Below are 25,378 nucleotides of genomic sequence, written 5' to 3'. Positions count from 1 at the left end.
CTTTTTGGGATGGAAGATGGAAGATCTTTCAAGTGTAACACTAAGAAGCACTTTTTAAGTCAGAACTTGTGCTTCACTGAGATATTTTTCAAGTAACATTTCTTTCCACTTTAGCTTCCACAGTAGTTTCACTTCATGATGGTTTTATGTTGATTTCATACTGCATTTTCATGTAGTGGGAAAGGATATTTTTTGTAAAGTGAATGCCCAAGACCTGCTGGAAAACATTTCTCCTCAGCAACGTACTCATAAGATTCAGTAGTTTGTTCAGAAGTGTTATTTTAGGATGACCTTTACACATATAGTATAATGGATTTTTTTTTTTTTATTATTTGATTGTAAAGATGTTATGATCAAGGGGCAAAATAAATGCTACCTTTTTCAGCCATAAAAAAAAAATAAAGATGAAACCATCTTTTTAAAACAACATGATAGCATGCAGAAGTGATGCCTGTGTTTGTAAGCTACATATTTTTAAATTCACACATACAGCAAAGCTCTAGTGAAACATAAATAAAGATCAATTTTATACAGTTCAAATAGCAACACACTATGAAAGCCATGCATTTTCAACCTAAAGAAGAGAGATAGTTATATTTAAGGGAATTTATACATTACAAGTAGTTGCTCTTAAAAATGAACAGTTGGGCATTCTGTGGTCATCAACATTTCTAACAAGGATGTAAATCCTCCCATATTTTCTTTTAAGTAATTGGTATAATGTTCTGCAAATCTTTTCTAGGTAGCTTACAGGATTTGAATATTCAAATATTTTCAGCTGTATAAGCCATATAATTATGAAATTGTACAGTACAGTTATTTCTCAAGCAATTTGGCAACCCTTTCTTACAAGAATTTACCTTCTGTTCTGTGTTATCAGAAACAGAAAAAGCTTTTTGCTTACCATTCTGGAAACGATGGAATTCATCATTCTGCCATAAAGACCCTAGAAAGCAAAGAAAGTGTTATTAGTTATTATATTCTAATCTGCAGGGATTCTAACTGCCAAACAGTGCATCAGCATCAAAACAAAAAATGAAAATACATGTTCAAATCATAGACCAATACTTTAATGCAGTTCCAAATATGTATTATATGTACTTAGCAGGTACTGGATTTAAAAAAGCACAAGTTATTGTGCATATCTGTATTTAGAACTGCATGCCAGTTGGAATTTATATGCATAGTGTTCACAAAATACAGACATAGGATCTTGGCATTCAACTTGTGACTGGATTTTTAAAAACAAAACCATGGGCTTGCTGTCACTCTGCTATGGAGTGGGAGAAAACATGAGGAACATAAAGGGTTATGATCAGAAGAGACAGTTATCAATGACACGTTAAAGGCTTTCTTCCTAACTCACTGAGAAATTTGAATTAGTTATTGAAAAAATTTAATTACTATTAAAACAATTAATCAGCCTTTACATTTTGCTTCAGAATAATATTGCTCACAAGTTCTAAGTTTGCAATGGTCAGATTGGTCCTGAGGGAGTACTGAGTACAACCCACACCTCATCAGCATGCTCTAACCATGGTGTGAAAATGAAAGCATGGATACTGGTTAACTCTCCTCACTTCCTTCTTTCCTATCCTCCCTTTCAGCCTGTTTCACACCTGACATCATGGCCATTCTGTTTTCTTTAGAAAGAAATTAATCACTGCTACCATTCCCTGTACCAAAGGCTGAACAGAGAGGGAGTGATCACTTTCACTCAGTACCTACACAGAGCTTCTCTGTGATTTCATGTGCTATATGTACCAATTGTGCCCTTTGAGAATAAAAAGTTGACAGGATAATAGGCTAAATTCTGTGATCATTTCTCACACAGAATACAGCTTTACTCCTGCTGAAATGGCCAGACCTAGGTACAGAATCTGCCACATATATAGTTTTCTGAGGTAAAACAGTTTTGTGCCAAAAAAGGAAGAACACTTAAAACCCACTTATTATTCTTAATTGTTTTCACTGTTTGAGAAAATTAAATCTTTACGTAAACATGCAAGGGAGAGAATTAAGGAATTTAATTAAATATTATGTTGAGAAAATGTTACTAGGACGAAGAGATGCAGTCACAAGCCACTTACAAAAAGAAATGTTGAGGTCTAAGTAGGACAATTATCTTTAAAGAAGAAAAGTAAAAACTCAGATAAATGATAGATCAATTCCAGGTTTTCACCATGAGCACATGTACCACTGGATGAACTGCAGGTATTTAAAGGAAAGGGAGACTCCAGATAGAGAAGAATTCCCCAGTACAGTAAAGAAGTTATTTCCGTTCAAGGAGTTTACCTTGGGCAAAAGGGAGATTCCAGGGTGTGCAGTGCTGCAGAAATTCAGACCTAATGTAGGTTGCATGCAGCACAAGAAACAGGAGCCTGGCTAAGCTTGTGTAAATTAGAGCAGTCCCTGAGGGCTGCTCTAGCTCACATGAGGATTCACTGGCCTGTAGCAGCCCTGAATCTCAGCATCCACAGAGGTGGCTTAAAGCTCCTTTTGGGCTTTCTACATGGGCTACACCTCCTTCAAAGTGCCTCACTCAGATGTAGCACGGGATATTTCTTTTGCTTCCTTTACAAAACACAGGAAAACAGGATTCCTTTCAGCCAAACAAACAATATTTCACGTAAGCTCAAAATAAGTCCTTTGAACATCTGTTTCAGTGGAGCCAAGCTCCCACAAAGCACTGGTTTCTGTGTTGCTTCCCAGAGATCTCTGCTCCTCAGCCCTCTGAGTTTGCAAACATGCTGTTTGAGTGAGGTATACATTTATCAACTGCCTGTTTGGGACTCTCACTAAAAAAAAATCGATTCATTTCACCAAAGTAATAGCTCCCTTTCCTCCACACAGCTTTTGAGTCACCTTGCCACAAAGCTGTGATTTTCTTTTTCCAAAACTATTTGTATACCAATAAAATGTCACTACATCATAAATGAACAAAAGCTCTCATTGACTTCAAAAGGAATTATAATTCACAAAAGATTTTGTCTCTAGTTCTTACCTGCTTAATTATTAAGATTCTAGAATGTAACTTACAGTGTTGTAAGATATGAACTGAAAATTGTGGGCCTGTCCCCACCTATCAGCCAGGTATGCAATCCACCAGGCTGACACATGAGTTGTTCAATACTTTCACACGAGTGTCCTCCTGAAGGCATTGCAGCAATGTTTGTGCTTAGAGTTAAGTATATGGTTTAATGTTCTACTAAATCATAGTTTAAGCACTTAGATGGTTCCAGATGATCAGAGCACATGAAAGTAAGTAAGTTTAGTGTGATGGCTAGTGTTCAAACTCTTTGGACACAAATAATTTTGATTAGCAGGTTATTTGCTGCTTGAATTACTAGTTTAGAAGAAGTGAGTCAAGGCTTCTCCTGGATTTTGTTTTCACTGGCTGAAATAAGTAACTGTCTGGCTAAGTGTATGATCACCCAGCTCTCAAATTTAAAGAAATACTAACAAATCTTTGATCCCCTTTCTAAAAAATCAGATTTGTCTATTTAGGTTATAACTGTCTTCAGTGCCTCTGGCACTGGCATTACAAATGTCAAAAAATAAAAAACAACTTCAGCCCTGTAGTTCCTGTTTGTTCAGCGCAGTTTCTGGAGCATGAAACAAAACTGCCCATTTCTGATCACGGGCTCCTGAAGAGGGCAGCACGTTCTAGATATTATTGAACTGTAAGCTCTGAGGTGCCAGCCTGGGCCTGCCTGTACTGCATGCAGAGGAAAGGTGAATAAAACTTTCTGGATATTCTGTGTACATGCTTCCCATAGTACAGTAAGTCAGCAAAAGTCCTAGGCTTTTGACCAAGGTCAAAACTGTATTTGACTATTAAAGAGAACATTCAAATTAGGTACCTGGAGCAAAGTATTTAAAAAGAGAGCAACAAAATACCAGCAAGGAGAACTTCCACAAGGAGTATGTTTTATCTTTAACACTGTAGATAACTTTTCCTATTGGCAGTGCATTGACTATCAAAACTACTAAAGGGGTTAGATTTAATTATCTCACTTCTTTGCACATTTCATCTCAATTGCTATGGCAACATTCAGTTGCCTGAGCAGCAATGTACACTTTAATCAGATATTTCCTCACTCATTTCTCTGTGCACCACAGCAATGTAGTAAAATTTACAGCCAAACCCTGATGCATCTGATAACACCTCTTAGGAATTAATGCTTTAGGTTTCCTCTACCCCTCACCCATAGCCACAAGTATTTCTAGAGAGTTTTGCACTCCTATGACCAAAGCTTTAGGAGTTGAAAAGTGTGTGTGATTCCCTGCCACTGTTTCTTCCCTACTTCACTTGATATTATGTTGTCTTCTGCCACCATTCCCTTTTCCCAAGGCTTCTACTCACTGGGGAATTCTTCCCATCAAGCAAAGGGCAGGTCTTCTGGTCCCTGCAGGAACTCTTTCAGGGCTGACAAAAGGAAACATAATAATTGGGCAGACAATATGGTTCCTCCCATATTCCACCCTGCCCTGAAAAGCTTTTTGCTGGATTACTCAGCCCTGATTAAATGCTTCGTCAGAGTACATCATAGTTCTTTAAAGTTCTTGGCCCAGGAACCAGGAACATGGGCTAAAATAAAAGTAATTAGAAGTGATGAGCAGATAGTAGGGACTCCTTATTGAAATGCAGACAGTAAAAAGAGTCAGGAAGCTAAGAGTACATGGGGATTACTAAATTCAGGTTATGGGAAATCTTGATATTTCTGACATAGAATATTGTCTGGTTTGCTAACGTGTCACCATTAAGGTAAAGGGCAAACAGAGATAAGTTCCTAATGCTGCCTTAGTGTCTATGGTGAAAAACATAGAAGTGCATTAGAAGGATTTAATTTGTTTGGATTATAGTCAAACATTTAGGAAAGAGAGATAGGCATAAAGCATTAAAGCATAATTCCACATATTCTGAAGATTGTCTTTAGACACTCAATTTTGCTTTTTTGCATTAAAGAAAACATTCTATACTGCTTCTTGTTCTAGATGTATTTTTCATAGCTGTTCATCTGTTTGCATGTAATCAACTATCACAGCCCACTTTTAAATAAGGTCTCAGATTACTGCTGTCCTAAAGATTTTGGAAAACCTGGGTAAGTACAGAGTTGTCTTGCATCATTTTGTTCCAGAGAGGTATAACAGAGTCAGAGTCAGAACCACTCCACATCTTGTCAATGATAACAAATCTGATCAACCTCCCTGACCATGCAACATGAAGTCTCTTTCTACACTTATATCTCCATGTGAGCCATAGCAGATTTTCTAGAGGCTTCATAGCTCAAGATACCAAAAACTATAAAGTGTCAATTCATTAGGAAAATAGAGGAAAACCTGTGCACACTGTGCTTTCCATACATGACAAAGATCTGTTCATAAATTACAAGGAAGCTCATGTTATATGGGATGTTTATTATGGATCTGGGGAGACTTTTCCAGCTCCAGTACCAAAGCCTAACCTTTGTGGGCCTATGTCATATGACAGCACTGTCTCACAATCAACCAGTGAAATTGTTATTTTTTCAGTATTCTGATGAAAAAGCTAAAAGTTACAGAATCTACAATGTTTTTTCACAGCAGTACTTCTAGAGATGTACATTCATATAGTCTGTCTTTGAAATTAATAACTCTAACCTTATAAATAAAATTTATTTCAGATTATATATAAATAAATTAATATAATATAAAATAAAAACTATTTCAGATTACAGGACTGCTCTCAGTAGTTTAAAATAAGTAACCCTTGCAACTTTGTATATCTAATATGAGCTTTATATACAACTATACACAATATATAACAAACAACACTGTACCATAGGGGATGCAAAGATCTTTTAAAGTTCAGTTTTTGAAATTGTATTGGAAAAGAAAAATTGTTTTAAAGCCCAAAATTTTAAACCTAGAAGTTTCAATATCTGTGAATAAGTAAAGAGTACAAAATGTTTGTATTATAATTTCTTCCACTTGAGTGTTGATTCATGTAACTTTGGAAGAGCTATGCTGATTTGCACCACCTGAGAATCTGTTACATAGTCTTTATAATAATAGGACTTTTTTTCTGAAATTATCTATGTAATAAAAATGGAAATCTAGGCCAAACAATAAATTCCTTGTTTGAATACTTTATAAACAGGAAAATATGTAAAAGATTGTCGAGGTTTAGAAATGGTGGTCTCCAATTTGGTGTTCTCACTAAATCCACCTTAGCCTTCCCCTCCCCTCTCCAAATGGAGGCACAAGAGGCAAAGATCACGTGTTGAGATAAGAACAATTTACTGGAAATGGCAATGAGATAAGAAAATGAACAGTAGCAGTAACATTAAATAACAAAAGTGTACAAAAAAGAGAGGGATTCACATGCAAATATGCTCACTGAGGAAAAGATACCTATACAAAAAGCAGACTTGCTAAAGTACTTTAAACTTTATTAAGCTCTTTACCTGTTTGTGTTTATGTGAAACAATCAAAAGTAAAACACTTTCAAATCAGTTTTGGGTGAGGATGAGATTTCCACAGGGTACAGTAGAGTTCAATGCAATGTAATCTCTAAACTAAGGCACATCACACAGTTCTGTAGGGGATACACAGTTCTCACTAGGTTTCTTATCAGCAGTTTACAAATTTTTGCTGTGGGTTGCCTCTATTTTTCAGTAATAGTTTGTTTCCTTCCCCCCTTTGATTCCCCCTCTAAGGAGATTTTTCTTCAGTCTGTCAACCCCACCCCTTCCCTCATTCTGAGTATAATAAACTACATTCTTCATAACTTAAAAACTCTCCTGCTTCCCTGCAGCACAAGCACAGCTCCTGGCATCCTCCCACTGCCCAGCAGTTGTCCCTCCCACTTCTCCAAGAGCTGCTGTGATCCAGGTATTCATCACAGAGCATCCAAATCAAACATTTCCTTAGGAGAAGTGCCTGTTTTCTTGACCCTGGCTTTTTGCAGCCTGAAAATCTTGTCTTCAGGAAGAGGACATGGAGTGTGGCACCTGCAGCTGCTGCAGGTCCATTTCTCATATGGGTGCCAAAGAGGGAGGAATTTGTGTGACAGAGAGACAGGGTAGGATGACAGGAAAATTGAAAAGCTGAGTAAAACTCTGAAGACTTTTATTTTTTTAATTCCCACTTCCAGGTGCTCAACAAATTCTCCTTCCTCTCCTTGGGGTAAAGACTCCTTGCTTGATGTATTGCTTGCAGCATTTTCTGCTCACTTCTCTAGTCACTTAGTTCCAACTCTACTTGAGTTTAAACACCCCTTCTGTAAAGCCTAATAAATGTTTATGCAAGTGACCATATTATTTTTTTTTAAGTTTAACCAAGCTAGAGAGTGGAACTACTACAGGGGAGGCACTGCCCAGTTTTTGTGTATGTTATGCACACACACACAATATGTACATGTATACACAGAATTTATGTATGCTCTTACTGTAACATTAATACTCCCTAAAGGTATTATTATGTTGTAAGACAAATTAAAATTAAACAAGAGGTAAAAGTGCACATGAACTGAAAACTGTTAAAAAAATGCCTACAGGCAAGACAGAAGTGAACAGCAGGAATTTATCCAGCTGTGGGTGTCTTGGAGTTCCTCTGGGCCAACTGACTGTGCTCCCATTTCCACTGCAAGAAATGTAATTTAAAAAAAAAATCCAAAACATATAGGTGTTATGAATGTCAAGCAAAATGACATGAGTATTTTTTCAGCCTCTAAGATAAAAATTAAGAGAATTTCTGTAAAAGTCATTAAGCTACAGGACTGAATGCAGAGGGATGGAGGGAATACGTAACAGAAGAGCCCAGAAGGAGAGAGATATCTACCCAGGCCAGAAATGTGATAGCAGGTAGGTTTGCTGACAAGCACATCTCATAAAATCTGCAATCAGTGGAGTATGTGAGATCAGCTTTGAGAACCTTTGTAAAAAAATCTGTTCTGATAGAGTATTTATAAAGCTAAGTGCAAGAGAGGGTTTTTTTTGGGACTGGCAGATGCAATGAGACCCTATAAAGGACACCTGAGATGTGCAGAACTGACATGGCCAAAATTCTGCATATTGAGATTAAAAACAGAATCATAAACAACTACAGTGGTAGTGGCATGTGTTAAATGTATACTAAATTTGGATTTGAAAAGCACATTTTATCCAGGTGCAAATGGGTGCACTCATTAGAGATAAAGGTGATCAAACTGAATAATTATTTATCTTTGTGAGTAAAATTGTTAGGTTTATTACTACCCTTCATTCAAACCTTAAAACAATGTATCTCACAGTGAAAAAATTTGCTGTGCAAATTATTACGTGTTATGCGCTGAGAAAGAGAAACGACATGGCTCAGTATCACAGGCACGCACATAATGAAATAAGGAACTGCACTCCAACCAGTTAATTCAGTTATTTTCATGACAGTGTTATCCAACAGTTATCACCACAACAATGCATCTTTGCTGACTTAGAAGTGCTCAAAAATGAAAGAGCATTTGGACATGGAGACAAGGATATTATGCCATGGTAGGAAGGAAGATTAGGAATGTAATTCTGTCTCGTTTTTACAATACTGTAATCCCAATGGTACCACTGGAAGTGCTCCCCATTTCCACCAGGACAAAAGAAAGCATGTCTTCCTCTGATTCTTTGTACTTGAAAACTATATCTTAATAACAGCTATATTTATAGTACAAGTGCTATATAATGAAAGGAAATATGTGAAAATGGAAAAAAAAGTATCAACTTATGCACCAGAATAACACAACAAATAGGATGTGGCTTTCTCCTGGTGAAAATATGAATTAATCTTTTCTGCTTTGAGGATTTTGACTCCATGTGCAGTCTTATAATCTAATTGGTATTATAGAATCATATAATGTTTATACTGGAAAGGACTCTCAAGATCATTGAATCAAATCATTCTCCTCATGCTGCCAAGTCCACCACTAAACCATGTTCCTGAGTACCACATCTACAGGCTTTTTAACTACCTCCAGGGATGGTGACTCAGCCACTTCCCTGGTAAGTCTGTTCCAATGCCTGACCACCCTTTCAGTGAAGAAATATATCCACTCTATACCTCCCCTGGTGCCATTGGAGGCCACTTCCTCTTGTCCTATTGCTTGGTACTTGTCAGAACACACTGACTCACACACATGTACAACCACATGTCAGGTAACTGTACCATGGTCAGGTCTTCCCCCAAGACTCCTTTTCTCCAGGCTCAACACTTCTATTTCCCTCCGTCACTTCTCTCTTCTAATTCCATTGCCCTTCTCTGGGCTCACTCCAGCCCCTCAATGTCTTTCCTGAACTGAGGGCCCAGAACCGGACACAGCCCTCAGGGTGTGGCCCCGCCATTACTGAGCACAGGGGGACAATCCCTGCCCTGCTCCTGCTGGCCCCACCATTGCTGGCACAGGGGGACAATCCCTGCCCTGCTCCTGCTGGCCCCACCATTGCTGGCACAGGCCTGGAGGCCCTTGGCCACTTGGCCACCTGGGCACAGCTGGCTCATGTTCATGTTCAGCTGCTGCTAAACAGGGTCCCCAGGTCCTTCTCCACTGGGCAGCTTTCCAGACACTGTCCCAAGGCTGTTGTGCTGCACTGGGGTTGTTGTGACCCAAATGCAGGACCAGCACTGATCCTTGTTGAACCTCACACCATCAGCCTCAGCCCATCCAGCCAGCCCATCCAGATCCCTCTGCAGGGCCTTCCTGCCCTCCAGCAGATGGACACCCACACAACTTTGTGGTGTCTGCAAACTGCCTGATGGTGCCCTCAATCCTCTAGTTCAGATCATCAGTAAAGATAATAAACAGAACTGTCCCCAGTACTGAGCCATGGGATGTGCCACTAGTGACCAGCCACCACATGGGTGTAGCTCTGTCCACCAGCACTCTCTAGGCCCAACCATCCAACCAGTTTTTAATCCATCCACACCATGGGAAGGCAGTTTGTTCAGGAAAATGTGGGAAACTGTCAAGGATATACTAAAGTTTAGGCAGAAAACATTCGTGGCCTTTCTCTCATCCACTAAGCAGGTTACCCTGTCATAGAAGGAGATCAGGTTGGTCCAGCAGGACCTGCCTTTCATAAACCCACGTTGGCTGGGCCTGATCCCCTGATTGAGCTGCACCTGCTGTCTGATGGCACTAAACATAATCTGCTCCATCACCTTCCCCAGCAGAGAGGTCAGACTTGACAGACCTGCAGCTCCCTGGATTCTCCTTTCCAGCCATTTGTGTCATATTTGCTAAGTTCTTGTCCATTGGGACCTCCTGGGTTAGCCATGACTGGTGGCTGGACAGACAGTGGCTTGGTCAGCACTTTCACCACTTCATGAATATTAAATGCAAGTAGCTGAGATTCATATTGTTTTTCCTATATGAAACTAAACAATTTGTATATATGAAACTATTTTTCCTTCAGAATAGAGCTCTGTGAAACAAATCTAACCTTAAATTAAACAATAGCCTCAAATACTTCTGCCTTTATAGGGCACTTCCATGTTTAAAAGCACCAATGTAAAATGTACTGGTTTTGCTCAACAGATCTACTCTTTGGACTTAATCCAGATTTCTAGTTATTGGGAGAGACTTTTACTTCTGGATCAGGCCCCTTGTGTACATCCACATTCATGTATGATTACTTTAGTGGAAAAAGTGGTTTTATTCCCATTTATGATGGAGTGAAATGAATTGTCTTTTGGCATAACTTACTGTATCAACAATGAAATTTATGCAATCACAGTGCATTTAAATTCTGTACTATAATAAAATCACATTATCCCAATGAAGGGTAGCAGAAAAACTGCTAATGTTTAACTGGGAGCATCTTTAGTAATAGCAAGATGCATGAGAGAAGGAACCCTGCCTGGTCTTTTGCAGACCATTTGAGTTTTCCAAGTTTTGCAGTCAAAAGCTGTAAAATATATTTTTATTAGTGAACTGAGAAAATTGGATAAATCCTACGAGACTTAAAGCATGTGGAAATCTATTCTTCCATTCTTACAAAGTAATTTTTCATGATGCAACGGCGTTGAACTAGTTCCTTTTGTGAAACAATTCAATTGTTAAAGTATTTTTGAGTATGAGTAAAATGCATTTAGTAAAACTCACTTGTACCCTTTCTATAGTGTTGCTTTCTTTGGCAAAATTTGGCATATACTGCATGTCAATATTTTATTTATTACATGCAACATTTGAAAAATCAGGGCGTAAAAACTAAGGTTCATGTGTATATTATAGGTGAGACAGCCAAAGCTGCATGGAGAAACTAAACCTCTGGCATTTATTGAAATTCTGTGGAAGGTGGGCTTCCCAGACTATGTAGAGAACAGAATTTCTCAGCATTTACTGAAATTCCATGGAAGGTGGGCTTCCCAGACTATGTAGGAACAGAATTTCTTGCACTTATACAGACATGCACCTTAAGTAAAACTTCTATGTGATCAAGTACCGTGCACATAGGATTGAGTTTTACAATTTCCTGAATAGCTTTCAAGAGGAGGGTCCGTGCCTCTGTCTTTCTCCTCCCTTTGCTGTTCATGTCCTGCTTTCCATTTTGCACTCCCTGCTTCTGGAAGCCTCCCCAGCAACCTGCTGGACTTAGCAGGAGCTGGGGTCAGGGTGGTGATCAATGGCTCTGACTGTTGAGCGTTCAGCCATTGATCACTCGGAACAGATTCATAGATCTCAGCCATGCCATCACCAGCAGCTGCTTCCACTTTGCTTGCCAACTTTCTGTCACCTCGAGAATTCAATGAGGTTCAGAGGCAGTGTGAGAAGGTTATATAATTCTGTCAAGAGATCATGTCTTTGATTTTTTTCATCTCTTAGACCTACATGTCTACCCTTTGGGGGTCTATCACAGGCTGAGAAGTTCCAATATATTACATACCATAACACAGCAGTATAAAGAGTTCTATATAAAATATATAAATGCCCTTCCTTTGAAGAGAATAGCAGGAGCTTTCACTCCTTTCTTTCATTAAAAGAACATTACCTAATGCTGAAGAGAAACCACAGCTGTATTCATATATGTATGCACATGCTTTGCTGGTAATTTGAAACACATTGTCAGATATTATCATATCTAGTGTTCCCTCTCTCACTTATATTTAAATATTCTATGCTTAATGTGTAAGAGTAAAAAGTTACTTTAATAGCTTGGATAAAATATTCACAGTTTAGCAACTTCACTGTGAAAACAACATATATTTCACCAAGCCATTAAAAAGACACTGGGAACTCAAATGCTGCTTTCTCATCTAAAAACTCATCATGCAGTGTAGCTGACCTGGTTTTATCCATTTTTCCTGTTTACTTAGCACAGGTACTTTGTGCTCTTGCTCATATACACTGAAGCACAAAGCTGTCACACTTTTGGACGTTGCCACTTCCCAGCCTTGCACCCTGCTCTCCACTGGAAGGTTGCAATCCCATCTCCAGTCCCAAAGACCAGGGCAAAGGCTTTTCACTGGCACTTTAAGTTAGCAGGCAGTGTGAATGTGGGTGGCTCAAGCACAGACACATGCTCCTCTCTCTCTGTCCCTGTAGGCTGACAGGAATTTCCAGCAGAACTGTGAGATGGACAGCTGTGAGCATGAATATCTGAAATCATGGCAAGGACATCTGGCAGAGCTTGTCTGTCACAGCCCATGGCTGAAAGGCTGCTTGGCAGGGTGGGCTCTGCAGGCAGGGCTCTGCTGGGGAGCTCAGCCCTACAAATCCTCCCAAAACAACTGGCAGCAAAGAATGAAAATAACCACAGTGCACAGAACAATGCTGTGGCAAAGTCCAAGTTTAAAACAGTGCTGAAATGATTCACAGGAGTCAGGCTGGCTGGATGCACTGGGCTGAGTTCCTGTAAGAGGAAAGGATGTGAGGGGGAAATATGAAAGTATTCATGATTAATAATGATGGTAACATTATCTGGTCTTCTGAATGATGCTTCCAAACATTCACAGAGGAAAAAATTTATCTAGATATTTTCTAGAAATTAGAAAAAAACCCTTCCATATTAAAACAAAAATCTTTAATTGGTAATTTTGAAAAAATTCAAATAGACAGCACCCCTTTTAATGATTTAAAATATTTTCAAAGCTTTATGAACTCTCCCTGTTAAATGAGGCTACTACTTTAACACATTCAAAGAGGTCTATGCAGCTGGAAAATAGACTCAAAATCCAGAAAAAGAGGCTATATTCTGTCATACGAATGCAGTTCCAGGGCTTTAATGAATCCAGACAATTTACCAATAAACACAGTACATAAATTAAGTTGATTTACTGTGCAATCTGCAATTTAAAAGCTTCCTATTCTACCATCTTGCCATTTTTATAGTTTATCATAATAAAAAATGAAAAGAAAGTGATATAAGTCAATACCACAGGATTCCATATTAGCTTTTCACATAAACCAGGTGCAAGCAATTAAGAATATGCTTCCTGTATTTTTAAGAAGCTTTTGTCTCTTTTATTTTATTCATTCAGTTAAAAAGAAAATAAATATCCAGAGCTACTCTGTACAGTTTGGGATTTTTTCTACCTGTCTTGGCTATCTGGATGCATCAGCTCTCTTCCTGAGTACTTGGTGTCTTGTAAGGCCCATTTGAGTTCACATTAAAAGAGATAAAATTTTCATAACAAGTTATGGGAGTGATACTTCTAACAAAACAAATTTTAATTAAAATTAACCCAAATGCAAACACATCTTTCAATGTTAGGTTTGGTATACCCATTTCAAACCCATTTCATCGCAAAATCCATCACTTGGACTAAAACTAAGGTGACATTGTCACTTTAAATCACAACTCTGTATTTCAGCAATTGGCATCTCATGAAGTGGTTGTGCCACTTGCAAAATATTCAAGGACAATACTAAACAACATCTACAACCGTCCCAATGTAATTTAAAGAAAAATTAGGTTCTCTATCTCTCTAATTTTTTTGCCTCTTCAAATACTGTTAACATTCTTTTTCACACATCCTAGTTTCTCCTCTTTCTATTTTAATTATATTTTCTTCTTTCTAAATTAATCCTTTGTTTGAATTGCTACTTTTGAGAAAAAAAAAAAGAAAAAAAAGAGTTGTACAACAAACAGCTGAATATTTGCCAGTTTGCTTTGGGTCTTTTCATGTTCCTTCTCAGAGGCCAGATCTGACAAGGTGCTGAGCATCAGGCAACTCACTAAAAGTTGAGGGTGCTGGGAATATCTCAGAAGAGCCTAGCATATTGCAGGATCATGCCTTGCACAGCAAGTTCTCCAAGTGATGACTATTTATGTTTCACTGAATAGACTTAGCATAAATTTTAACAACTCTGATATGACTGGGATTTTTTTAATGGGCAAAGAGGAGGCATTTTTCATGACCATATCACTCAGCACTTTGAGAATAAAGTGTACAGCAATGCCACCCAAAATGTCTGGCAAAGAACCAGATGTCATAGTAACAAACACACAAATACTGGAATACATTAGAGGCAGTTGCAAGGTGTATAAGCTCCTCAGTGCTGAGAAGGCAGCCAGATCACCTTAAGTCCTGCCTTAATCAAATAATAGTACAAAACAAACTTACACACAATAACCAAGCAACCACTAGGATGACCCTCAAAGTACTGAACACTTTGTACTACTCAGCTGGGTTGTATTTTTTATGTTACAGATGCAGCATTTAATAATAATCTAAATATGCATTCTAACTAAAAAGAAAATTAAATCTCTTTTTTAAAAATATAATTTTAGCCTAAAATTCTCACCATTTGAATCTATTATATATAGCTAGTATATATTTGCTGTTTCTCCTTTTCTTGCAGATGAGCACTTACGATTTCTTTCCCAGACGCAGTAAAGAGCCACAGAGGCTGCAGCTGGACCCGAGTAGCACCTGAATCATCCCAATCTGAGCTGTGCAGGACACTGTGCTGGGAGGGCATTGCTGCCCTTCTGCCAGCTGCCCTACCCAGGCAAGGCTGCAGCAACCCTGGGAGGCTGCTCTCTCTTACAGCTCACAGTTACCTTGGGTTAACTTCAGCAAAGGCTTACTGAAATCTTTCTTCTTAAAAGCTGTATGAACTTCTCTAGGATTTTCCTTGATATAAGAAAATTAGGGTTCAGTGTTGGTACTCACAACTGTCCCTATCCTAAGTTAATTCATGGATGCTGTGCTACTTTTCTATTCAAATGTGTGCAGTCAGGTTTTACCCACTGTACTTATACATATCAGACAACCATGGAATCACAGACTCAAAAGATTGTTAGGGCTGGAAGGGACCTTAAAGACCATTTAGTTCCAGCTCCCTTGCATGGGTGTGGACACCTTCCTCTAGACCAGGTTGCTCAGAGCCCCATCCAGCTTGGCCTTCAAGGCATGGGGCATCCACAAGTTTTCTGGACATCCTATTCCCCTGCCTCACCAGCCTCACAGTAAACACTGATATAACACAGTGATTTATGTCTACATATAATAGTTTAGCTATAAAATAACTTTGAAAAATACAGACCCTTTCATTATGAAGGATCCACCCAAATTAAAATCTTACCCTCTTTGTGAAACCTGAATCAAATAGCCCCTCCTAATAATAAAACTATCAATACAGGCAAAGATATATTGCAGAAGCAGTGGGCCTATGGGCATTATAGGAAGCTGAAAAAACTTGTATATGAAATGGGGTTTGAGGTGTGGTTTTTATATAAATAGCATTGCCTTCATTTTTGTTAACTTCATGTGAACATCTTTTAATAACATTTAAAAATCATACTTAAGCAGTGTCCATGTGCTTCATCCACCAGGCCCACAGCAAAGTCCACAGACCAGAAACAGTGCTGTAAACCTCCCCCTGAATAGCAGAAATCAGGGGCGTTTCCAGGGAGCTCTTGGTAAACCTTGTCCTGATGACAGAACTGCAGTAGCTTGCCATGCAATAATTTGTTTAGAAAATGCTAGCAGTAGGTTTCCATTCAAAAACGAGTATAGCCCTCATCTAATTACAGAATGACTTTCCATCTCAAATGGAAAGTCAATATCCTCTCAAATATATCCTCTCAAAATTCTATACCTACATATATAACATTCATTAACCCTATATATCATAAAAATCTATTACGATGTAGCTGTGTAGAAGTTCAAGGCAGAGAAATGGCAAGCATTTGTTCTGAATCTACACGAGCAAAAGGAATAAGAAATACTAGATCAGAAAGCAAAAAAAACCTAACAACTAAAAGAAATATTGTGAAAAGTTCTTGCTCCTAAAACATTCTTGCTCCTTTTGAACTACTCAGCTTATATCAGAAAACACCAATAAAAATACTTAACCCTTCATAATTTACTCAGTTTCAGCAATTAAGAATTATTCCTAATCACAGTCTTTTTGTGTCTGTTTTTTTCTTTTCTAAACATAAATGCATATAATTTTTTTGAGTTTAGTATTTTCCTTTATCACATCTCTTTCATCTTTTTTATTGAACATATTTTCTACTGCTGGTGCTTTGCATACTTTGAGCTTTCAACAGGCTAGACCTGAGGTTTGTATTTCCTCTTTATCATTTAAACATTTGAAAAAAAAAAGGAAGGAAATTGTATTTCTAAATATTTTGACATCTTATTATGTCCACAAACTTCTTGCCATACTCATCTTACTAAGCCTCTCAAACTTTCCTTTCATTTACCTCTTTACTGTTCTGTATTCTGCCTTCTCTCTTTTTGCTTTACCTTCACCAACTGCCTCAAATGATAAAGAAAAAAGTGAACTACTTTGGTTAAAAAGGTACAATAAAGGCTGAAAAAATTTCTGTTTTGGTTTAGCTTCTTAACTTGTTTTTAATCATAATAAGGAAAATTAAAAACAGGCTCTTGGACATCAATGCAAGAACACACACACACACAAAAGGGAGACTGAAAACCTTTTAAAACTACTTTTAGACTAAATTTTAATGAAAATATCTACTGAGAAGAGATATCCTTCATGATAATTAATGTCTGTCTTTCATAGTGTACTCCACATGTAGATCACAAGGCATGGTACTGATGAAGCTGGGTAACTGAAATTTCATAGAAATGGCACTACAGAAAGGTAAAATGGTGCTCAGCCACCAAGTCAGGTACACCTGAACCTGCAGCACCTTGACGCTGTATCTGACTGCCAGCCCTGTCTCCTCCCTGCTTCTGTTTTTTTAAGTAAATTGCTGAGGTTGGTGAGCGAGATAGGAGATAAGAGGAAATCTAGACCGTATTCTAAAATTAATATCAAAGTGACATATTGAGGTCTTCTCAAGTACACAGTCAAACTGGCTGAATGTGGGAGCTCAGCAAGAAAGCACTGCATGGATATGGGAGCTGAATGGAACAAATCCCTCAATTATACATGATTTCTATGACTTTATTGTAACCTAAACTTAATTTGGACTTTTCCAAATAATAAGCCAATCTAGAAAATTAGCATAAAAGCTAAATCAAGATTCTTGGGAGGGCTCTTGTAACTGAAATTTAGGCAAAATTCTGTTACAAAACATCTGCCTAAAGTTGTGTAATCACTGTCAAGTCTGAGATTATACTGTGTAAACATTATATTAGGGTAAACTCACTGATAGTGTCAATGCTTTGTTGATTTTTTGAAGTTTGGTGGAATTTTTAACAAGTTTGCTGTATTCTGGGTTGTTTCTTGTAATATTGTGTATTTCAGTTGATACCCATAAAAATCCCAGTGGTTTCCCCTAAATCCCCTTTCCTTATTCTAAACTGACATAACACATTCTCTCAGCAAGCAAAGCTTCTGGTGAATTTTGTGATCCTTTTTAACAGTCATCCAGCATTAGCATGTATCTTTAAATCAGGCAACATTTCCTTTTGTCTTGTGAATTTCAGGCATTAGATGGTCATCTCTCCTGGAAAGGCTCCAGATTAGTTTGTTCTGTAGATGGTTCACAGTGGAGTTCTCTTTTTTAATAACTTCCTAATAAGTAGATCAATGTGCTTGTTTCCGCTGATTGAAAGAGCCTCCATCAAGGTACAAAGGCAGACTAAGAAGCCTTTTCATATTTCATCTGATCTCAGGTCATTGAATTGATTCTTTATATAATAGTGAAAAGACTTCAAGATTCTGTAATTAACAGTAAGGGTACTGCTAGCACATGATCTTAGCACTGTCTATATCAAAATGCCTTTTTTTTTCTTGTGTCACTGCTTTTGCTAGCTATTCCAAAGATTTGCCAAAAAATGTGTGTTTCTGCCCTCTGTGCTCGAAAATTACTGTATCAATGGAATCATTTCCTTCTTGCAATCACACTATGAAAACACTTGCTTTTGATCAGCAAACTAAAAGGCTAGTTTTTACACTGGCTCACACTTAGCCTAGATGTTATTTTAATTTATAGTCTTATTATTTCTCTGAAGAACTCCAGGATTCTTAAGACATCACTAGGTTTGTACTGGGATGTATTTTTTAATAATTGTATTTATCATTATGTGTCATTAAAATGAAACTATCTGAAGTGCTTCAAAATAACATTCACAAGAATTTGAGAGTAAATGACACTAATTATAAGAGCCCCTCAAAGTGTATAATTTAACAATACACAAAATAAGGAAAGCACAACACAGAATTCCCATATCAACTCAAGTTCTAAAAATCTGTATTGGAGCCAAGATACCTGGTGTCTTACTTAAAGCTCCAGGCAATCACTTTCTAAACACTAAAATGTTAAAGATGCAGGATGTAGCTACTGAAACCCTTCTTTAGGGGCTCAAAACAGTTTCAGGGCACTGAGTCAGCATTTTTGATAGGGATCTCACATTAAACTGACCTTTCCTGGTGAAAAGATGCATTACCTGTGAGCAGCTGCTAACCCTGCCCTGACCTGCCCTGAGTCCCAAGGCTATGAGGTGTGACTGTTTCCTTTCCTGGCGGCTGCAGTTTCCCAGGCCATGCAACTCAGAGGCATATTGCCAGCAGTGAGGGAGGCCATGTGGTCAAAGGGGAGAAAAAAGGTGTAAGAGTACCCTGACTTTGATCCTGATTGAGCCACTGGAGGGATGTGTGGCTATGAGGAACTTCTTGGCTTCTTTGAAACATCATCGAGTTTCCTGGGCAAGATAAGAAACCCTGCTCTAAAAACCAGGGCCACACTGGCCAAGGTAAGCATGACATGTAAAGAAATGAAAAGGAAACAAATCTCTGGGGTTTTTCTGGTGAAATAGTTCTAAATAACACTTAATGAGCCAGCCAGGGCTCAGGAAATGCAGGTAATTGTGCTCTGCAGATATGAAAGCAGTGACAGCTCCCCTCTGTCCTGAGCACCGATCTACCATGCAGCTAATGCTCTCAGACTCCTGCAGGAGAAGGGAAAGGCTGAGGATTGTTTACCATTGCCAGGCAGGAAAGGTTGCCTATCCACCAGTGATTGAGCCCCAGCAGCACTGGCCTTTCAAACAGAAAGAGGCTGAGCAGATATTTATAAGTTAAGCAGCCTTCTTGTTCCTTGAGGGGAACACACCCCTCAGCTGAAACATGAGCAGGTTGCTGCTGAACACCTTCCCTCCTAAAAGCCTCCTCTCGGGGGTAAAGTGGTGGAGAGTAAACAAAAAGGTATATAAATGTAACACATTTCTATAAAATGCAATAAAACATATTTTGAATCTCATAAATGTATGACCAAAGGTTCAGATAAACCCATTGCATCCATTATAATAGTACCTGCATACTTAAGAATACACTTAAATGATAGTTTGCTTCAGAACATACTTTGAAGAAAGAAGAGAACTCTGTTCATTTTTGATCCTCACAAAGTGCAGTTATTTTTGGAAAGAGAATTGTTAAAAATATTAATGTTATTGGATGGAGCAGCATAGTTTACAGTAATTGCTACTGGAGTCTGTCTGATGATTGGTGGTCAATATTTTCACATGAGACTCCCCACAAAAAAATGTGCTCTTTAGCCTGTACTAAACCAAAAAAAAATACAGAGAATTTGGGTGAGGAACTGGAGAGTATCATTGTTTCATTTACAGTGAAAACCACTGCAGTTCCAGAGCTAGCACAGTGACTATGTGTCTGTGTATTCTCTGAAAATAGAGCTGGCTTTGGATGGAACCATCTCTCACCAGCTATACAGAGGGGAAGTGATGTCACTCTGAAAATAAATATAGAAATGGGTTTTCTGGAAATATTTATACTTTGTTCATGGATAAAGTGCTGAATGTACAGCCAAGGAGAGCCCACTGCTCAGCTTGCACCACTTGAAAAGGGGAAAGTTTTGAAATTTGCAAAGATTCTCACACCAGGGACTTTTTTTTCTTTTAAAATAACTGACTCTTGACATAACCTTGTCTCTTTTAAAGGCCAAACATTTTCCTTACTCCCAAGTGCTTTGTGAGCCTTTGGGATATATTGTCCCTGGCAAAACTGGGATAGCAATATCCTGGGAACGGGTGATTTCCATCAGGGACAAGGAAATCGCTCCAAACCACATTTCATTCTGGTTACAGCATTTTAATGAGATTTGCAAACCCTTCTGAGACAGTCGCAAGAAACATTCAGCCCCAAACCCTCAATCAGAATCCTGAAAGTTATTCTAATGTCTCAGCAGAAGATGGATCTTAGGACTCCAGTTTGGCTGTGATATTTCTTACATTATATTTAGCATTGATTAATTAGTGGGTGACTAAGTATTGACCTCTCAATTAATCCTGAAAGAAGTTGGATGACTGGAAATACCTAACAATATTTGAGAAGTGACTCCTTAACTGTTTCCTGGAAAATAGCTTCCAAAAATCTTCTTCAATAACTTCCAAACCCCTTCATGATATGGATTTCACCTTAATCACGCCACTCTTGTTCTAATGAACACATAACTCCCTGTGAGAATATGAGTGAGTATTTATATGGGAAATAATAAAATTTTAGTTAGCAATATAACTCTTTACGTGCAATAAGAGTGCATATAAGTGAATGCAAATGAAGACACCATCATCTATCTCTCTGTGATCATGCCTCAGTCACTAACAGCTTGTTTGCAAACAGCGTTGCATGAATCCATAAGATGTTCCACTTAGAGTGAAGAAAAGCAGTTTCTTGAGGACAGGCTCAATAACACCAAAAGGATAAAATAATAAGAGGCGTAAAATAATTGTTAAAGGAACAAAGGGTTAAGAGGTAAATCTTTAGGGTAAAAGCTGATTTAAATTTCATCAGAAATGAACTGTGATTCAGATCATGCTGTTTTTTCCAGTTTACACATTTTGAATTAATGTAGCATGGATTATGTTGCATAAAACAATGACAATACATGAATTCTACTCATGGAAATTACTCATCCATCAGCCAGTGTCAGGTACATTCAGAAGCACATGCTTTAAGTTCTGCACTGTAAGTTCAAGTCATTTGTATGTGAATAATACTAGTTGTGAAAATGAAAACAAGAAGAGATAAGGAAACTTTGGGATCCCTCTGCTGTGACTTCTCTTTGACCCAGGAAAGAACAATGAATGTTTGCTTTCCCTTGGAAGGAGTGCCGACAAGGCTACACAAACAAAGAAGCAGAAGCTCAGCTGGTGCAAATTAGTACAGTTGCACTGACTTAATGGAACTGCATCCTTTTCCCCAGCTAAAGATGTGGACACAAATGTTAAAGGTTCCTCTGTTTTAATTCTTTCAGGACAAGGATCAATCATGAATCCTTTCACAAATCTTCAAACAGAACTTTTCCCAAGCAGATTTTGCAGACCTGAGTCTGATTTTCTATTTCTTGAATGGCCCAAAATATTTGATTCCCATCATAACTGTGCTTTTTCCTAGTCCAATTTCCACATAATTTTGTTGATTCTGTAGTACTGCAGTGAAAACAGCCCTGTCAGTCCTTCCAGGTTCCCCTCAGTTCACTAGCAGTGTGCACTCAAGAGCAATATTCAAGGGGCCCTGGCCATGCATGCCCATATGCTTCCTTCTCTCTCCCAAAAACTAACTACAGTCTCAGTTTGGCAAAGGCCAAAACTGCATCTACCTCAACAAAAAGACAGCACTCTATTTTTAAGCATTCCTTTCAGATGGAGATACCACTTTCATTCATTTAAAAACAGAAAACAATTAAGTTAGATCATAAAAAGAAAAACATTTGCCAAATTTTACTGCTGTCTGAAGATCTTTCTCTTATATGGGCCTGAAGTGATGTCGTGTTTGCCTGGAAACTGAACTGTTTTTAAACCAGTACAAGAATGTTTGTAATAGCTTGTCGTTCTCGTCAGTGCTATTAGTGTCCAGTAAACTCTCTCCTTGTAAATCCATAGATGTCAAAGGTTTCTGGGGATCTTTGCTAAGCAAGTGTACAGTTTGGCACAGTGTCTGATTGGGCAGAGGTGAAGGATCCTGGTATACAGGTCTTGGATACTGCCGTTGTCTCCTGTCAGAAAGCCTGGGAGTTTTCTAATGCTACTCTTTGGCAAATGCATTTTGGAAGAGAGCCAAAAGACTGCTCTCCTCTGGCTCTGGGAAGACTGGTGCTCCAGAAGAAATCAATAGAGCCCAGTAAAAACAAAGAAACCAAATGAAAAAGTCTGTTAGTGACTGTATGACTTCTGGGCTTAGATGTGCACTGCCATAGCAGCTTGTTTTTACTGTTCAATAATATTCAGATTAACATCACTGTTAGAAGGATTATAGCAAAGAAAAACTTATAAAATAATTTAAAATGGAATAGAAAAAAAATTAATAAAGAAGACTGAAACAAGAAGGAGGAAACAAGCAGAATGGAAAGAGCAACCTGACCAGAAAAGCAGAATGTTTCATGACCAGACACGGATACTGGGACTGAATCTTTTAGAATAAAAACAAGACTGACCCATTAGAAAACTTCATTTTCAGAAGAATAAAAGAGCAATGTTAATTTGAAGAAAGCATTTTTCTTGAGGCAAGGACAGCTGGATGCTTTTTGTTAATAAAGCAAGATCTGTTCCAGGCAGAATTCCCTAGCAATAGGTGTCTCTGTCTGTATCCCCTTTGCAAAGGTCCCACGAAAACATTATTAAATTACTGCTTACCACTCTAATTTTGATGCTTTGCTGAAATTCAGAAAATGGCTGCCAGCCTAAACTGTGAACTGCTTTAAATCACTCCTATCCAGGTGATGATGAATGCTCTCTAGATTTTATCTGTAGAGTGGAAAAAACAAACAAGAATACATTACTCAACCCCTACGATTTTTTAGAAGCTGAAATTCATCTGAAGGAACACTTGAGTCCTGTCTACCCCCCACTGAACTGATTAGGAATTTCAGCTAAATAAAGAATGAAGGTGAGACTGAAATGCCCATGTAATCAACCTTCACAAAAAATCTAATACAAAGTTAAAACTCTTTTGAGATAAGTGCAAACATGGGAGCACTGAAATAACACTGAAAGAAATGAAGGAGGCTTTTTAAAATTCCCAACTTGTGCTTTCCTCAAAGTGTAATTCAAAACTGATTAAAAGTATTAAATCCTTTTTATGCAAAGGGTTAATAACAAAATTCAAATAGTGGTGTGGTGTCCCATGGATACTCAATAATGAAAATTCAAATGCTCATTTCTTTAAGCCTTTTGTGTCCCTTTTCTAGATAATTGGTTTTTTGCCTAATTTTTGAGGCTATTTAATAACACCTCCTGCTAGACATTTCATGTAAACTCAGCAAGAGGAGGCATCGTGAGTAATAGAAAAGACTTCTGCTCATTTTAAAGCTCAAATTCATACTTTTCTTAACAAAGGAGATCCCCACTGTTAGAGTTTGGCAACCAGCGGGCCAACTGCATTGGGGAAGATTGGATTAGGGGGGCAGCTGACTGTGCAGTAAAGTCTCCACTCCAAAGCAGGATTTTTATGTAAATTCCATTACAATTCATGCTTTTTGGAGATAATGAAATGGATACAAAACACTTCAAGGTTTCCAAGTCAGCAAAATAATGAACAGGGGCATTGAGAAAGTGGATTTAATACACTTTTTTAACATTGGGACCCTTGCATGAGCAGGACTGGCATCTGTTCAATGTATCACCTCGAATTTACTTTTAATACCACTGTCTAAACCCCATAACTTTTCAGGCTATTAGTGATGTGTGAACATCAGCTATCAAGAGTTTTCCTCACTTTAAGCTCTAATAGGCTGTATCATTTTCAAGCGTTTGCCCACGGGCAAATTTTACCAAAGAATCAGCCAAATATTTTTTGAAAATAGATTATTTTCAACTCAACAGCTTTGCACAACTGTCTATGACTATGCCACAGCATTTTTAATCAATGAACAAATCAGAAGAGTCTGGGGTCAAGGGAGCCACAACAATGATCTGTACTTTGTTCTCTCACATAAGGTATGGAATTTGATTTGTCAGTATTTGCTCTCATCATAGTGGAACCAGAACCTGGATGCTCTGATATTTCTTCAAATGTGTATGTTGGATGATTACAAAATTAAAATGTGTATATATTTTTATATTTTGTATATATTCGTAAAAGTGTGTGTAGATAAACATGTGTAGGCACACACTAAGCATTTTTAGATCAGAAATACCCTCAAATGTTGAGTTCTGCCTTTCAAACCAGCTGATATGAATATCTCTGCTGCAAAATATGCAGTAAGAATACTTCCACACACTGAAGTGCCCATGCCATCATGTCTATCAATCACCTTAAATACTAGAAAACTAAAGACATCATGGGAGGGCCAACACAGAATACAACACACATGCACTACTTAAGAGCTCTGCAAGGCCTTTGGGTACTTCTCTTCTGTGGTTTGTGTGTTAATTTTAGTATTGACCTGCTATTAGTGATAGACAGGTTCACAGTGCTCAGCAGGGATATCTGTTCAGTAACCACATTCAAGGCAAAACTGTACTGCTGATACTGTTAGTGTCTTTATGCAGAACATCCCTATTGATCTATATTCTTCTCTTAAGAGAATGGAGAAAATATTCACTTTTAGGGGCTGAAAGAAGGAAATCATTAGCAAATATGTAAACTATAGATATAGAAAGATTAGAAAGTTCAGAAATTGTAAAATACTGGGGCCACTGATGTCTAAAGTAATACTCTTCCCTCTTGGTGTAAGTTTTCCTTCAAACAAGCATCTATTTATTTAAATAAAAAGGAATATCCACTATAGAGTTTTCCTTCAACATATATAATCAAAATAGAAACTAACTGGTGTTCCAAAAATGTTTCAAAAAAGGAACCGACCAAGATTTGAACCACAATTGAGTTTGCATGATGTGAACATTTAGCTATTAAGGTTTTTTATTATGATTGATGAGGCTAAAAGGTGAGTTTATGAATTAAAGTTTGCAAGCTCTGTTGTTTAATGAAAAACATTGAGAAGCCACAAAAAGCAAAATCTGAGAAACAGCTATTCTTATTGTTTACCAC

At 38.0% G+C, this 25,378-nt stretch overlaps 1 long non-coding RNA gene across 1 annotated transcript in view; it reads right to left on the bottom strand.

Moving 5' to 3' along the window:
* Positions 1-582: 582 nt before the first annotated feature.
* The window catches only part of LOC141729844 (uncharacterized), a 210,862-nt gene continuing 186,066 nt past the window's right edge, over positions 583-25,378 (bottom strand). The window contains exon 3 of the long non-coding RNA XR_012581299.1: positions 583-946. This is a non-coding gene — a long non-coding RNA (uncharacterized LOC141729844). The remainder of the gene's footprint in view (positions 947-25,378) is intronic.

This window comes from Zonotrichia albicollis, chromosome 8, assembly GCF_047830755.1.
Source record: "Zonotrichia albicollis isolate bZonAlb1 chromosome 8, bZonAlb1.hap1, whole genome shotgun sequence".
NCBI classification, from domain to species: domain Eukaryota; kingdom Metazoa; phylum Chordata; class Aves; order Passeriformes; family Passerellidae; genus Zonotrichia; species Zonotrichia albicollis.
This window is presented reverse-complemented; position numbering and strand designations above follow the sequence as displayed.